The sequence below is a fragment of the Protopterus annectens genome, chromosome 5.part1 (genome assembly GCF_019279795.1).
Source record: "Protopterus annectens isolate FY-2018-M chromosome 5.part1, PAN1.0, whole genome shotgun sequence".
NCBI classification, from domain to species: Eukaryota; Metazoa; Chordata; order Ceratodontiformes; family Protopteridae; genus Protopterus; species Protopterus annectens.
The window spans coordinates 556767344-556781496 of NC_056736.1; the positions used below are offsets into that span (position 1 = coordinate 556767344).

Here is a 14153-nt window from a genome sequence, read left to right on the forward strand (position 1 = left end):
AGAGTAAAGTGGTAAGTGATAGTGTTTGGTAAAGGTGTGTACTGAACTCCAAGTTGCAGCTTCCAAAATCTCCTTAGTTGGAACCCCCCTGAGGAAGGCTGTAGATGTAGCCATTGCCCTGGTAGAGTGGGGCCTAATGGTAGCAGGAACTGGTTTTCCATGATGGGTATAGCAAAAACGAATGCAATGTCCTATCCATTTGGAAATGGTTTGTTTTGATATAGCCTTCCCTTGTGAAGCTGTAGCATAGGATACAAAGAGCTGGTCAGATTTTCTGAAAGCCTTAGTTTTATCCAAGTAGTAACAAAGTTGCCTGTGAATGTCCAAGGAATGCAGGAGTCTTTCTCCTTTGTTCTGTGGATTTGGGAAGAAGGTGGGTAAGTGGATGGTTTGATTTAAAGCCACACTGGAAACCACCTTAGGCATGAAGGAAGGATTAGTTCATAGAGAAACTCTGTCTTGATGGAAAATGAGGAAAGGTTCCACTGCCATTAGTGCCTGCAGCTCTGAGGCTCTTCTAGCTGAAGTTATTGCTAGCAGCAGGGCAGTCTTCCATGATAGGAACTGTAGATCTGCAGAGAAAGCTGGTTCAAAGGGAGGTAGCGTAAGTTTTTCCAGAACAAAATTGAGGTCCCATGTTGGTATAGGTGCTCTCCTGGGGGGGGCCTAATGTTTTTTGCCCCTCTGAGGAACTGCCTTAGAAGTGGATGCGAAAATAAGGGTGGATCCGTGTTACAGTGGGCTGAAATAGCTGATGCATGGATTTTAATGGAAGAAAAAGAAAGTCCTTTGTGCAACATCTCAGTTAAATACTGTAGAATGAGAGGCAGGTGAGGCTGAATTGTGTTTTGGCCTTTAGCTTGGTTCCAGGCACAAAACCTTTTCCATTTGTCCGAAAAGGCCTTCCTAGTGCTGGGCCTCCTAGCTTCCAGAATAACATCCATAACTGCTTGGGAAAGAGGAGCTGGCTGAATGCTTAGGTGATTTGCCATGCAGCCAGATTTAAGGTTTTGAGCTGGCTGTGAAGAATCTGATTGTTTTGCTGTGTGAGCAAATGGGTAATTTGTGGTAAAATCCAAGGTGGGCCCTGGGCCATATTCCTCAATAGTGGGTACCAGTGCTGGCGTGGCCAGTCTGGGGCTATGAGTATCAGTCGTCGTCTCTCCTTTCTGACTTTCAGAAGCACCTTTGTGAGGGGAGGCAAAGGAGGGAAGGCATATACTGCCAGGTTTTTCCAACTGAATGAGAGTGCGTCCACTTTCCAAGCTTGATGGTGAAGTGTCCTTGTACAAAATTTTGTTAGTTGATAGTTTTGAGGACTGGCAAACAGGTCTATGTCTGGAAGGCCACATTTTTGAGTTATCATTGCAAATACTTGTGGATCCAGTTTCCACTCGTGGGGATCCATGATGTTTCTGCTGAGGCCTTCTGCCAACGTGTTCTTCTTTCCTGGCAGGAATTGAGCTAGTAACTGAACTTGGTAAGCCAGAGCTGTGTTCCACAAGGTCATTGCTTGCCTGCATAGAGGGTAGGAGTGTGTACCCCCTTGTTTGTTTATGTACCACATTACTGTGGTATTGTCCGTCCTTATTGTAAGTTGTCCTGGATGTAATAGATTCTTGAAGGCTGTCAGAGCATTCTGTACAGCTAGCATCTCTTTTTGATTGATGTGCAGATTCCTTTGATCTGCAGTCCATACCTTGAACGCACTGTCCTGCCATGTGTGCCCCCCACATGCATCTGTTGTCATAGTTTGCCTGGCTGGGGGCAAGGTGAAAGGCTGACCCTTGTTGAGGTGACATGCCTGTGACCACCATAGTAACTCCTGTTGTAGGCAGGGAATGAAAGATATCATTGTGTCCAAGCTGTGGCTGTGTTGAGACCATAAGCTTTTTAGGTACCACTGTAATTTCCTCATATGCAGCTTTGCAAATGGTATTAGTAGTATGCAAGATGCCATGAAGCCCAAGGCCTGCAGAATTTTTCTTGCAGGTAGTTGGGTCTTTGTTGCCATTGTTTTGAAATATTGAGTCAGTTGTAGTTGTTTGTCTGGCGTCAGATAAGCCTTCTGGGCCATTGTATTCAAGCTGGCACCCAGGAATGTCATATTTTGTGAGGGCACTAGTTTTGATTTCTTTTCGTTTACTGTGTACCCCAGGCAACTTAGAAGATGTTTTACAAAAGCCAGATGTTGTAAGAGGATGTCCTTGCTTTCTGCTTGGATGAGGCAGTCGTCCAGGTATGGGTATATTTGAATTCCTCTTTGTCTGCAGTATGCAATTACTGGTGCCAGGCATTTTGTGAAGACCCTGGGCACAGTAGATAAGTCAAAGGGCAGTGCAGAGAATTGGTAATGGGTTGAACCTGCAATGAAACGGAGGTATCTTCTGCAAATTTGTCTGATAGGGACATGCAGGTATGCCTCCTTGAGGTCCAATGTTACTAGCTATGCTTCCTTGCCCAACATGGGAAGAAGCTGCTGTAGTGTTAGCATCTTGAATTTGGGTACTTGTAAGAAGGTGTTTAGAAATGAAAGGTCCAGAAATGGTCTCCAGGCATTGTCCTTTCTGGGAACTAGAAAGAGTCTCGAGTAAAATCCTTGGCCTTGCTCTCAAGTAGGTACCAGTTGAATGGCTCTCATGTCCATGAGAGCTGTAATTTGTTTTTGTGCCTCTGCCCATTGATTTTGTGGCAGGTTTGGCATTCCTCTTTCCATTGGCAAGGTGTGAAAATGGAATCTGTATCCTCGTGAAATTATGTCTAGGACCCATTTGTCCTTTGTGACAATGTGCCAGTTGTCTGAAAAAAGTGCGAGTTTTCCTCCCAAGGGGGCTGCCAAGAGAGTGTTGCTTGACCAGATGAGGTGCAAGTCATTGAGTTTGCCTTCTGGTAGTTTGGGACCTGTCTTCTCCTCCCTTCTGTGTTGCAGTGCCCCATTGGCGAGGTTTGTACTGGGCTTGCGGATGTCCTCTGCCTCTTGGACGTCTGTATTTACCCCTCTGTGGTCTGTCAGTAGCTGGAAAGGACCAATTTTTTGTTGACCAATTTCTGCTGAAGCGAGGGGGCTGTACCTGTAGGAAATCTTTGACTGTCTGCATAGATTTTGCCTTATCCTCCATTTTCTTTAAGACTTCTTCTGCTTTAACTCCAAAAAGAACATCCTGCTGTAAGGGAGCATCTAGAATCTTTGTTTTAACATGATCAGGCAGAGTTTGTTCCTTTAACCAAGCATGCCTACGTATAACAGACCCAGTGACAGCTGCTCTGCAGGAAGCCTCCAAAGAATCAAACCCACATTGTAAAGTATGTTTGCCCACCTGTTCAGTTGCATGCAACAGATCCTGCATTTCTTTCAATTCAGACTGTTGAGGAAGTGTGCTCATTCTTTGTTTTAACTGAGAGATAAGAAATTGCTGATATTTTAGCATGTGAAATTGGCAATTTAGTGCCCTCATAGCTAGAGTGGCTGAGGTGTAAACCTTTTCCCCCCACCTGTCTAGTGCTCTGGAGTCCCTTTCAGAGGGTACAGGATTTTTTGCCATAGAAGCCTTAGCCCCTTTGGGACCCTGGGAGATAGTCTCTGGATCAGCAACAGGGCTTTTATAAAGAAATTTGTGGAAATCAGGCACTCTATAGTATCTGTCAGGCTTGGCCGGACCAGGAGGCAGAGAGTCTGGGTTCAAACTGGATTCTAAGTAAACATCATCCACAATGTCTAAAACTGGGGGGATGGCAAGTGGTCTGTGCTGGGGGAGTAAAAGAAACTCTCTGAGCCTTTTCTTTGAGTCAGAGTAGTCCTGACCTTCCCAGTGAAAATGTTCCCTCAGTGTGTAAAGTTTCCCCAAAGGAGTAGTCTTCAGGAGGAGAAGCTGAAGGAATGGAATCCTCAGCATTAGAATCTTCATAAGGGGAGAAGGAGTAATCTTGGTCCTCTGAGGAGCTTGAGGAAATGGACACTTCTTCAGAGGATGCATAATCTTCCTCTTGTCTAGGCCTTTTGTTAGGAGGGGGTTGGGAACCCCTGATTAAAGAGATCAAATCTTCAGCCATTTTGAGCATCTGTTTCTTAGGCATGGGGCCTTGAACAGGGGACTGAAGTGCAGTCTTTTTAGGTTTAATAGGAGTCTTCGTTTTAGGATACGTTTTAATGGTAAGCGTCGTCGGTCTGAAGACGCCTTCAGAAACCGAAGGTGTTTCCGCAGCACCGACATCTTTTTCAGCAGTGTCGTCGGTAGGGGCTGAACAAAATGGCTGCGTCGGCCTGGTACTTTCCGCCAAAAGTTCCGAAGCGGTCTCGGGTTCCAGATCTGCAGTAGTCAGGGGATGCGTCGGAGCCTCACTGAAGACTGGTGAACCGGAGACCGGACCAACTGAGGCCTCGGAGTCTGGCTTGGGTCTAGGCTGCCTGTCCTTATCCTTGCGTTTTTTGTGCACGCCAGTAGTCGGTTGCTCCGACGGCATAGTGTAGTTAAATTTTCTACCGTAGTGTTGTGCGAAATCAAAGCGTCTTTTTATAGTACGCTTATTAAACCTAGCACAAAAACGACAACTAGTGACATCGTGGTCTGGGCCTAGGCAAGGTATGCAGTAAGAATGAAAATCCTTATGAGGTATTTGCTTCCCACAAGAAATACAATTGTTAACTTTTTCTGACATCGGTCTGAGGCAAGAAAAGTTTCCCCAATGGGGTACTTAGCTTTACTGAAGACTTCGGTCTGAAATTAGAGTTCGAAAATCACAGGAGTCGACCGACCGGCAGTTGCGAACTGCTTCTGTTTCGGGCACCGCACGGCAAGAAAGACTGAAGAAAATGTCGTCGGATGCATTATATATACCCCTGGTGCACTGACGTCAGAGAAGAAGCGACAGCAACTGACGCCGGACCAAGACTTTGGAATTCCGGCCGACTGCGGGACCACCTGACGACAGGATAACCCAAGTGTGATGACTGCAGCAGGGTAACACGATGAACATCTTCAGTTATGCACAGCACTTTATGTGTCCTGTAAAGCCCCTTAATAATCTGTTGTATTGTATTGTAGGGTCCTCTGATGAGGGCCTCTGCCATGATAGTGCCACTGAGTATGGCCTGACAGAAATGGAGAGGAGAGCCAGAACCATTTCTTCCTATATTGGCACATAACTGACATTTTCCTTGATCACAACATCGGCAGTCTTTTAGTCACTCCTTCCCTCTCCACTGTGTGCTAATCATTAGTTACTTCCTGACAAAATGATCTATCAGCTCCCCCCCTTTCACCTGGGACAACAGTGAAGCTAGTGGGGACATCATTTAGGCAACTGTTCATGGATTTTCTTAGTTTTAACCCTAATTGAGCCTTGTCGCCATGGTAGACGGGACGTGCTGGAGGGACAGGTTCCTGTCCCGGGGACTTCTCATGCTCTAGAACGGGTTACCCATCTATGTAAAACAAAGTTCCTCATTATCAGTCTTCAAGAAAAATCTTGCTAAGTGGATGGGAAATAGGAAATACACCCCGGAGATCACTTCTGAGGCTCTGCTCGACAGGGACATAGGAAAATAACTTTCTTGGGTGGCGTAAGCCAGGGAACCTTGTTGGCTAGGCTTACTTAGGCCCTTGGGCCAATAGCCTAGTACCTACCTATGAACCTATATCAAGACACGTCAGTTAACACTCTCCAGGGTTCAGCTTGCAATGGTTGTCATTGAGGATGTATCAATCATTTATGCAAGTGATGTAATTTCTTTAGACTCCCTTGCACCAATGTTTACTTACTGTTATACCCCAAGCAGACATCAAAGAATTTTGCCTCAGGTAGAAAGCAAATAATGGAGGTGTGGTGGGAAAAAGAAAGAGGTAACTGGGAATGTGTTTTTTGGGAGTGTAATAAGCTGGCAGACTTTTAAAAATTCCGTATAGAATACCTCTGTCAGAAATACTGGGGGAACAACTGTAACAAAGGAAATTATTCTTTTGAGCTGCGACACAGGACCCAAATTCCAGGACAGAGTAACGGCTTATCAAGTTTAATTCTCTTAGGTACCAAAAAAGCAAATACTAGAAAACAGAAATGAAAATCTAAACAAACAGTATTTAAAGTATTAAATATTGTAAAAGAGAGAAAAGAACTTGAAGTAGGATCTTTAAAAAAGGGAAGGAGCAAATTACATCAAAATAAATGGAATTTGTGGGACCAATACATGCAGAATAATGTTCAGGAGGAGTGAGGTTTAAGGGAAGGTAGTAATTAAGCAATTTATATAATGGTGGACTGAATGACAGTTGTTATAAAAATATATATATATATATATATGTAATGTACAATGTATGTAAAGGAAAAAATGGTTTGTTTTGTTTTCTTTTCTATTAAGGTACTACGTGCTGACATCTTAAGTGATAATTTAATACAGAGGTTTAAGACTGCCCTGCCCCACAGGAGCCAGTGTTCCTGTGTGGTCTCCAATCTCCCTCAGGGACTCTACTGCAGGACTAGGGACCCTAGGCACACAAACCATTCCCTCCATTGAAGAGAGGTGAGCCAGCAATGCCACATCACTCTTCCCCTCTCCTGCTAGCTCCAGCAGGTGCCCAAGCAGATAACTAAACTTGGGTCATAGTCAGGGTGTTCTATTCGTCAACAGCAATGGAGTTGCACTGTCTAGTCAAAATTATAAGGAGGGATATGAAAGTCCATTAAAGAAGAAGAACACAGAGTCACTTATATAAACTCTTATCCCAGAATTAACGGAGAAAACTGCCAACTTTCAAGTTCCTGATATGTAATACAGAACTGAAAAAAACGAAACAAGTAATTTACAACCCTAATTGCTCAAGTGACACAACGGGAAATCCTTTTGTCAATCCTGTACCCACCCTCTGATTCCACAGTCAGCAGAAGCATCACAAGTTGGTGAGAATCTATGGGTTTAACGCTAGGCCAAAAAGGTGATACAGCATTTTGCATTGAAATGTTTGCACAGCAAAGACTACAACTTAGTCAGGGGCTTGTGGTGGATTTCTGCCTTTTGGTGGACTGAGCAGTGAGTATTTGGGTGCAAACAGGTAGATTCTAGGTGTGGCATGACTTAAGGACATTCATCCTTCTTTCCAAACTTCTGAGTAAATCTCTTAAGGAGAGGAGAGACAGAGAATGCAGGAATGCAGACAGCCTGTACTGGTTAGCCACAAAAGAAGGGACAGCTTTGGAAGAATCATTATCTTTACCAATTTCTGAGACAAGAATCTTGGCCACACTAATACTCATCTATGAAGGAGGATGAAAGGGAAAGGGAGATATCTTCCTCTTACCAGATCTCAAAGAGATAGACTCTCTGCCCATCCTGTCTCACAGCAGCAAGCAGATGCACAACACACGAGAAGTGACGATTCCTTACCCTAAAGGGGGGAAGCAGTGCCTGAAGAACGCATGGATTCTACCAAAACAAATGCAGAAATGACTTCCCTGTTTCAGTTCAACGTCACTCTCTTTAACAGCAAATATCTCAGAGAGCTTACTAACAGGTTCTGATCTAGATCCTGCATCCTCATGCAAGTAAGTGTTCACTGTGAAAAGTGCTAAAATGCGTTTCTAATTATGTGCAGTATTAGTCTGTCTACCTGCATGTCTGTGACGTACCAGCTAGGTGTTACGTGTAAATGTCTATGAAAACAGTCTATATGTTGTCTGCACTTTGAGTCTGTAGACATAGAATTCTGTTCAGTTTTTGCACTTGAGTCATTTCTGAATGACAAAGTTTACTTTGACTGACTATATGCAGACTTCATGGTACCAGAAGACTGAATGATTCACTGGCTCTTTCACTACAGTCTCTTGACAGACCATAACTGGAAGTACTCGACTTGTATGATTCTCTGACACAAAAACTTCCCCTGGAATTCTTGCCAAATGTCTCTGGTTGCTCCTGTTGAGTTCGATATCTTTACCTGAAAAAAACAAGATTATGGACTTTGCAGATTGACTAACACAGCTGCCTGGATCTGTGAGTTTTGACCTTAGATCTGATGCAGTGTCACCCTAGGGTTGCCACCTTTTCAAATGCCAAAAGTGGGACATTTTTGGTACAAACTTCAGATTTTGCATGCCAAAACATGCCCATGGCCAGTACAAAGGACAGAACTTCACTTTTTTGCCTAAATAGAAGCTTATTCTTGTAGCATTTTAGTTGCTTATTCTGTTTCTTATAACATTTAGGTGTTTCAGATACAGAATAACTGTTTTATGCAACTATTACATAAAATGTAAGAAATAATGTTGCCCTAAAATCTCAGGACATTTGCCATTTTTACAATTTTTTTGCAGGACACAACTGCCCAAAGAGGGACTGTCCCTCGTAAAGTGGGACAGGTGGTAACCCTATGTCACCCTAACCCTTTTCTCATCCTTTACCACTGACTAGTACTTGGCAGTTCTGTTGTAAAACTGATCTCTTCTCAAAAAACTCTTTCCTTTATCCTTCTGCTTTCTTGTATTAAGAATGAAAATGTATGCTGAGAATTCTGACCAAGTCCTTCCTTCTATCGATAATTGTGATGGAACAGAATTCTATTGTTTGAAATGTATTTCTGCACTCTCAGCAACACTAAACATTTGCTCTAATACATCATATTTCTTTAGAATATTATTTATAATCTGAATCATGCATTTAACTTTACTCAATTTGCCCACTGGACTACAGCTACCTTGGATCTAACATAAGATGTTCGACTTCTATGCTTAGAGGAAGAAATTATGAACTTCCCAATGTACAAACTGCGTATTATTATTTGACACCATCTTGTTTCAGTGCCTCACTGCCTCAGCATTAAAAATAAGCTCCTCACATATTCAAACAACCAGTAGCATTTGTGTATTTACTACCCAGTCCCCTAAAACTAAACACCACTGTAAAACATTGAAAAAAGCAAAATGTGACCCTGTTCAACAAAGAGCTGACATTCATCTAGGATCCCATGTACTCAAACTCCTAGTCAACCAGTCTGACTCCTTAGGTAAAATGAACACTGGATCGCTCCTAACAACTAAAATAATCACCAAATCTTCCACTTGCAGCCTCAGAAATCTTCATAAATCTGCCCCCACACTTCAACGTTCCCAAAACTAAACCCTCCTTGTAGAGGTCACTGCTTTTCCATACTAGCTCCATAACTCTGGGAAAGTATTCTCCAACAAATAAAAGAAGCATCTTACCCTGAATTTAGGACCCAGCTAAAAGCCCACCTCCACCCATCAGACATGGATCATTGCCTCTCATCCACCCATAAAGCTGTAGATGGCTCATATTGCACCCATTGAGGTTCTACAGTTTGGTACCTCTAAACTATCTGTTGAGTGGCAGAGATCTATTCCCCCATATGGCACTCTGAGTCTCTGCACCTATCAACCCGCTGATCACACCCCTAACACACCGTGGATGGGGTGGCTGCCCCCTTCTACCCACCCTTTTGTCCATCCTCATTATCTAACCTGAGCTACATTACAAACTTTTTTTTTCTACTAGTATCACTTTCTCTCTCTTGTATAGCATTCTATTGCACCAATCTATACTTCTCACTCACATAATACACTGTTTAACTTAACTTCACCTTCCATCTACTCACAAACTCTATCATCCTTCACTTCAATCAACTACCTTATCACTCCCAGTTAGACAACACACAGTTTTAGTTATCACAGTTATCTCATTTACTAAATTCATTTGTCTTGATTTACTGTAAATAATGTAGATTATAACTGCATATACTCTTTAGATTTTTGTTAGCTAATAATAGTATTTTACAGATGTGTATTTTCACTATACTCTTGTTGTCTCTCACTAAATGTAACTCCTCCTTTGTATTCCGGGCTGAGACTGAAACTGATCACTTGTGATCAGTGCTGTAAACAAATGTTTTATATATATATATATATATATATATATATATATATATATACACATGTATATATACCTATACACATATATACATACATACACACACACACATATATTTTGTTGTTCTTTCGGCTTTTCCCAGTTAGGGGTCGCCACAGCGGAACTCCGGTCCGCTAATGATTGGCAGCAGATTTTTACGGCGCTGAGGTGCCAGCCCGACGCTCAACCTTCAACGAAGGCATGCCCATTCACACATGTCTTTCGAACACCACTCTACCACAGGGAGGACATGCAGACGCCACACAGAAGGCGCTCCAGCCGAGAATCGAACGGGAGAACCTCTTGCTGCGAGGCAAACAATGCTACCGCTGCACCACCACGGCTTCAGACACATATGTGTGTGTATAAATATACAGATACATACACACAAACACTATAAACACATCAATTAAAGACAGCTCCTTCACTCCTGATTTAAATAACTTCCGGATATTTAGAGTAATAATAAACTCGCAGAAGGAAGTTAAGGTTAGTATGGTGAAAAAAGGCAACTTCCTCTTTTAACCATACCAAAACTAGCACTTCATGAGGTATCAGTTCCACCTCCTTTTTCTGACTATGGTTTCTATACACAACACAAAGAGTATAATATTGCTTCATCTGTTCTATTTTAAGACCAATATGTATCTTTGGCCCTCTCCTTGCATTAGGCATTCCTAAATGTGATTCATGTACCTGCATCAGTATTCGATTCCTCAAGTAAAATGAACAATGAATCTATGACCACTAAACAAGAAACTATGCATGCAGAAAAGGTATCTTACTGCACAGTGAGGCTTAATTAATGGATACGCTGCTTCAGAGAAACAGGCTATTTTGATATTACAGCCTCCTGCAAAACTGCATTTCTGTTTCATTTATCCATGTCGCTTTCAGTTCCTAAAGTTTTTTTAGTAGCATCTCATGACCCTTACAATTTCCTGTTTTCTTCTATCAAATATTAAAAAACAGAAAAACTAGTAGTCTTAAAACTTTGTTGATGATCTCAATAATTTCAATAATTTCTAAAAATCATGAAGCCAAGGTAGTGTTCCAAAGCAACAAGCCTTTATTTGTCACAGACAAGCGATCATCAGTAACAAAAAAAAAAATCAGAAATACTTCACAATGTTAAACACATCAGCTTTTATACACTTAGAAGTAAGTGTGGAAAATATATGCATGGTTTCATTTTAAACCAGTCTATTCAAGGCAAACAATATAAACAGGGCCGTAAAAGTGCATTTAAGAACAGCAAGTACCTACCCCCCATACACTATTATTGATTAGATCAAACTAAATCCTAGTTAAGAAAAACACTACCCATTTGCAACCCACGTTTCAAAATCAGGTATTGAGAAAAGCATAACTTATAAAAAGACAGACTTTTAACAAACATTGCTCTTGGCTAACTAATGCAGTAAAGCCTTCATCAGGTCTGTGACAAGAACCAAAATTATATACATAGATAAGTAAAAAGAGCTAACTAGATAGATACAAGAAAAAACAAACTAGCTATCTAACCACAAACATTAGCCAATTAAAACAATATATATATATATATATATATATATATAATATATATTCTGTGTAATAATACTTAATAAGCATCCATCCATATGTATTAGTGTGCATAAAAAAGTTATTTACAGCTCAGAAAAAATGTCAGCGTTTTGCAGTTGAGAGAAAAAATACCTTTCATGACAGTTTTCATGTTTACAGCCCCAAAAATGTTTATACAATGAAAACCAGTAGAAAAAACACACACAAATACAGAAAACAGTGGATGAAGTAAAGGTACAGTTGTGTACCTACCATAAATGTAGATGTTCGAGTGTATTCACTGTTGCAGTCATTACACTTGGGTTATCCTGTTGACAGGCTACCTGCAGTCGGCCTGAATTCCAAAGTCCTGGTCCGACGTCGGCTGATGTCGCCTCTTCCCTGACATCAGTGAGCCAGGGGTATAAAACATGCAGCCGACGCCATTTTCTTAATTTTTTCTTGCCCCAGATGTCAAGTGCCCCTAAAGTGGTAGGCTAAATTATGCCAATAAGCATGCATACACAAAAAACAACTTTTCCTTCATCTACAAGCAAATACACCACATAGGTTGCATAGAATAGAGAAGTAAAGATAAGGTCCAGCAAAGATAAGGGGGATGGAGGGAGAGTAACTTGGACTGCAACAGTGAATACACTCAAACATCTACATTTATGGTAGATACACAACTGTACCATGTTCATCGTGTTTCACTGTTGCAGTCATTACACTTGGGTTGAATCCAAAAGCTGAGGTTGGCTGGCTGGGCCTAAATGGAATTAGGAGTGGCTATGAGGCCCTGCAGAACTGCAGTGGCGAAGCCTGCCATGGATTTGGAGTAAAGAGGTAAGTGGTAGTGCTTAGGAAAGGTGTGCACTGAAGTCAAAGTTGCAGCTTCCAAAATGTCCTTAGTTGGTACTCCTCTGAGGAAGGCTGCTGAAGTAGCTGCTGCTCTGGTTCACTGTGGCCTGATGCCCTTAGGCACTGATTTGCCATGGTGAGAATAACAGAAACTAATGCAGTGGGCTATCCACTTGGAAATAGTCTGCTTTGAGATAGCTTTTCCTTGAGATTCTGCAGCATATGCCACTAAGAGTTGCTCAGATTTTCTGAAAGCTTTAGTTTTGTCCAAGTAGAAGTGTAGCTGTCTGTGTATGTCCAAATAATGTAGAAGTCTCTCCCCCTTATTCTGTGGGTTTGGATAAAAGGTAGGCAAATGAATTGTTTGATTAAGAGCCACACTGGACACTACCTTAGGCATAAATGTTGGGTTTGTCCTCAGAGAAACCCTGTCCGGGTGGAAAATTATAAAAGGTTCAACCGCCATTAGTGCCTGTAACTCTGAGATTCTCCTTGCTGAAGTTATTGCTAAGAGCAGAGCTGTTTTCCATGATAAGAATTTTATCTCAGCTGTATTGGCTGGCTCAAAAGGAGGCAGTGTGAGTTTTTCCAAGACAAAATTGAGGTGCCATGCAGGTATGTTTTTGGCCCCTCTGAGGTACTGCCTTAGTAGTCGATGTGAAAAAACTAGGTGGGTCCATATTGTAATGGACTGAAATGGCAGAGGCATTAATTTTAATCGATGAAAAGGATAGGCCTTTGTCCAACATCTCAGTTAGGTATTGTAAAATCCGAGGAATATTTGGTACATGCATGTCAATTTCTTGTGCCTGGTTCCAAGCACAGAATCATTTCCACTTTTCTGCATATGATTTTCTGGTGCTGGGCCTCCTGGCCTCCAGAATAACATCCACAACTGCTTTGGAGAGAGGTGTGTTCTGAATGGTTACATTATCCACCATGCAACCAGATTTAGGGTTTTGAGTAGGCTGTGCAGTATCTGATTGTTCTGTTGGGTCAGTAAATGAGGAATTTGAGGCAATGTCCAGGCTGGGCTTTGAGACAAGCTCTTTAGGATTGGGTACCAGTGCTGGTGTGGCCAGTCTGGGGCAATCAGAATCATTTTTGGCTTCTCTTGTCTGACCTTTAGGAGTACTTTGGGGAGGAGAGGTAGTGGAGGAAAGGCATATACTGAAAGTTTTTTCCAGCTGGATGATAGAGCATCCACTTTCCATGCTAGCTTGTGATAAGTCCTTGTGCAGAATTTCTGCAGTTGGCAGTTGTTTGGGGAGGCAAACAGATCTATGTCTGGGCATCCCCATGGCCTTGTTATTATGCTGAAGATGTGTGGATCTAGTTTCCACTCGTGAGGATCTATGAGGTTTCTGCTTAGTTCGTCTGCCAGAGTATTTGTCTTTCCTGGCAGGAATTGTGCTTGTAGGTGTACTTGATAAGTCAGTGTTGTGTTCCACAAAACCATGGCTTGTCTGCAGAGGGGGTAGGAATGCGTGCCTCCCTGCTTGTTTATGTACCACATGACTGCATTATTGTCCATCTTTATCAACAGTTGTCCTGGATGAAGCAGATCCTTGAAAGCTGTCAGTGCATTTTGGACAGCCAGCATTTCTTTTAGATTTATATGAAGATGCATTTGGCTTGTTGGCCATGTGCCCCGAATACATTTTCCTGCCATGTGGGCCCCCCAGAATCTGTTGCATCTGTTGTTATTGTCTGCCTAGCAGTGGGTAAGGTGAAAGGCTGTCCCTTGTTGTGGTGACAGGCCTGTGCCCACCATCGAAACTCCTGTTGCAGGCAGGGAATGAGTGAAATTAATTTTTCTAGGCTGTGGCAATGTTGA

General features: G+C 42.2%; 1 protein-coding gene across 2 annotated transcripts in view; it reads right to left on the bottom strand.

Moving 5' to 3' along the window:
- RB1 (RB transcriptional corepressor 1) overlaps positions 1 to 14153 on the bottom strand; it is a 3440561-nt gene that overhangs the window by 1935811 nt on the left and 1490597 nt on the right. The gene's annotated exons all lie outside the window — the stretch shown is intronic.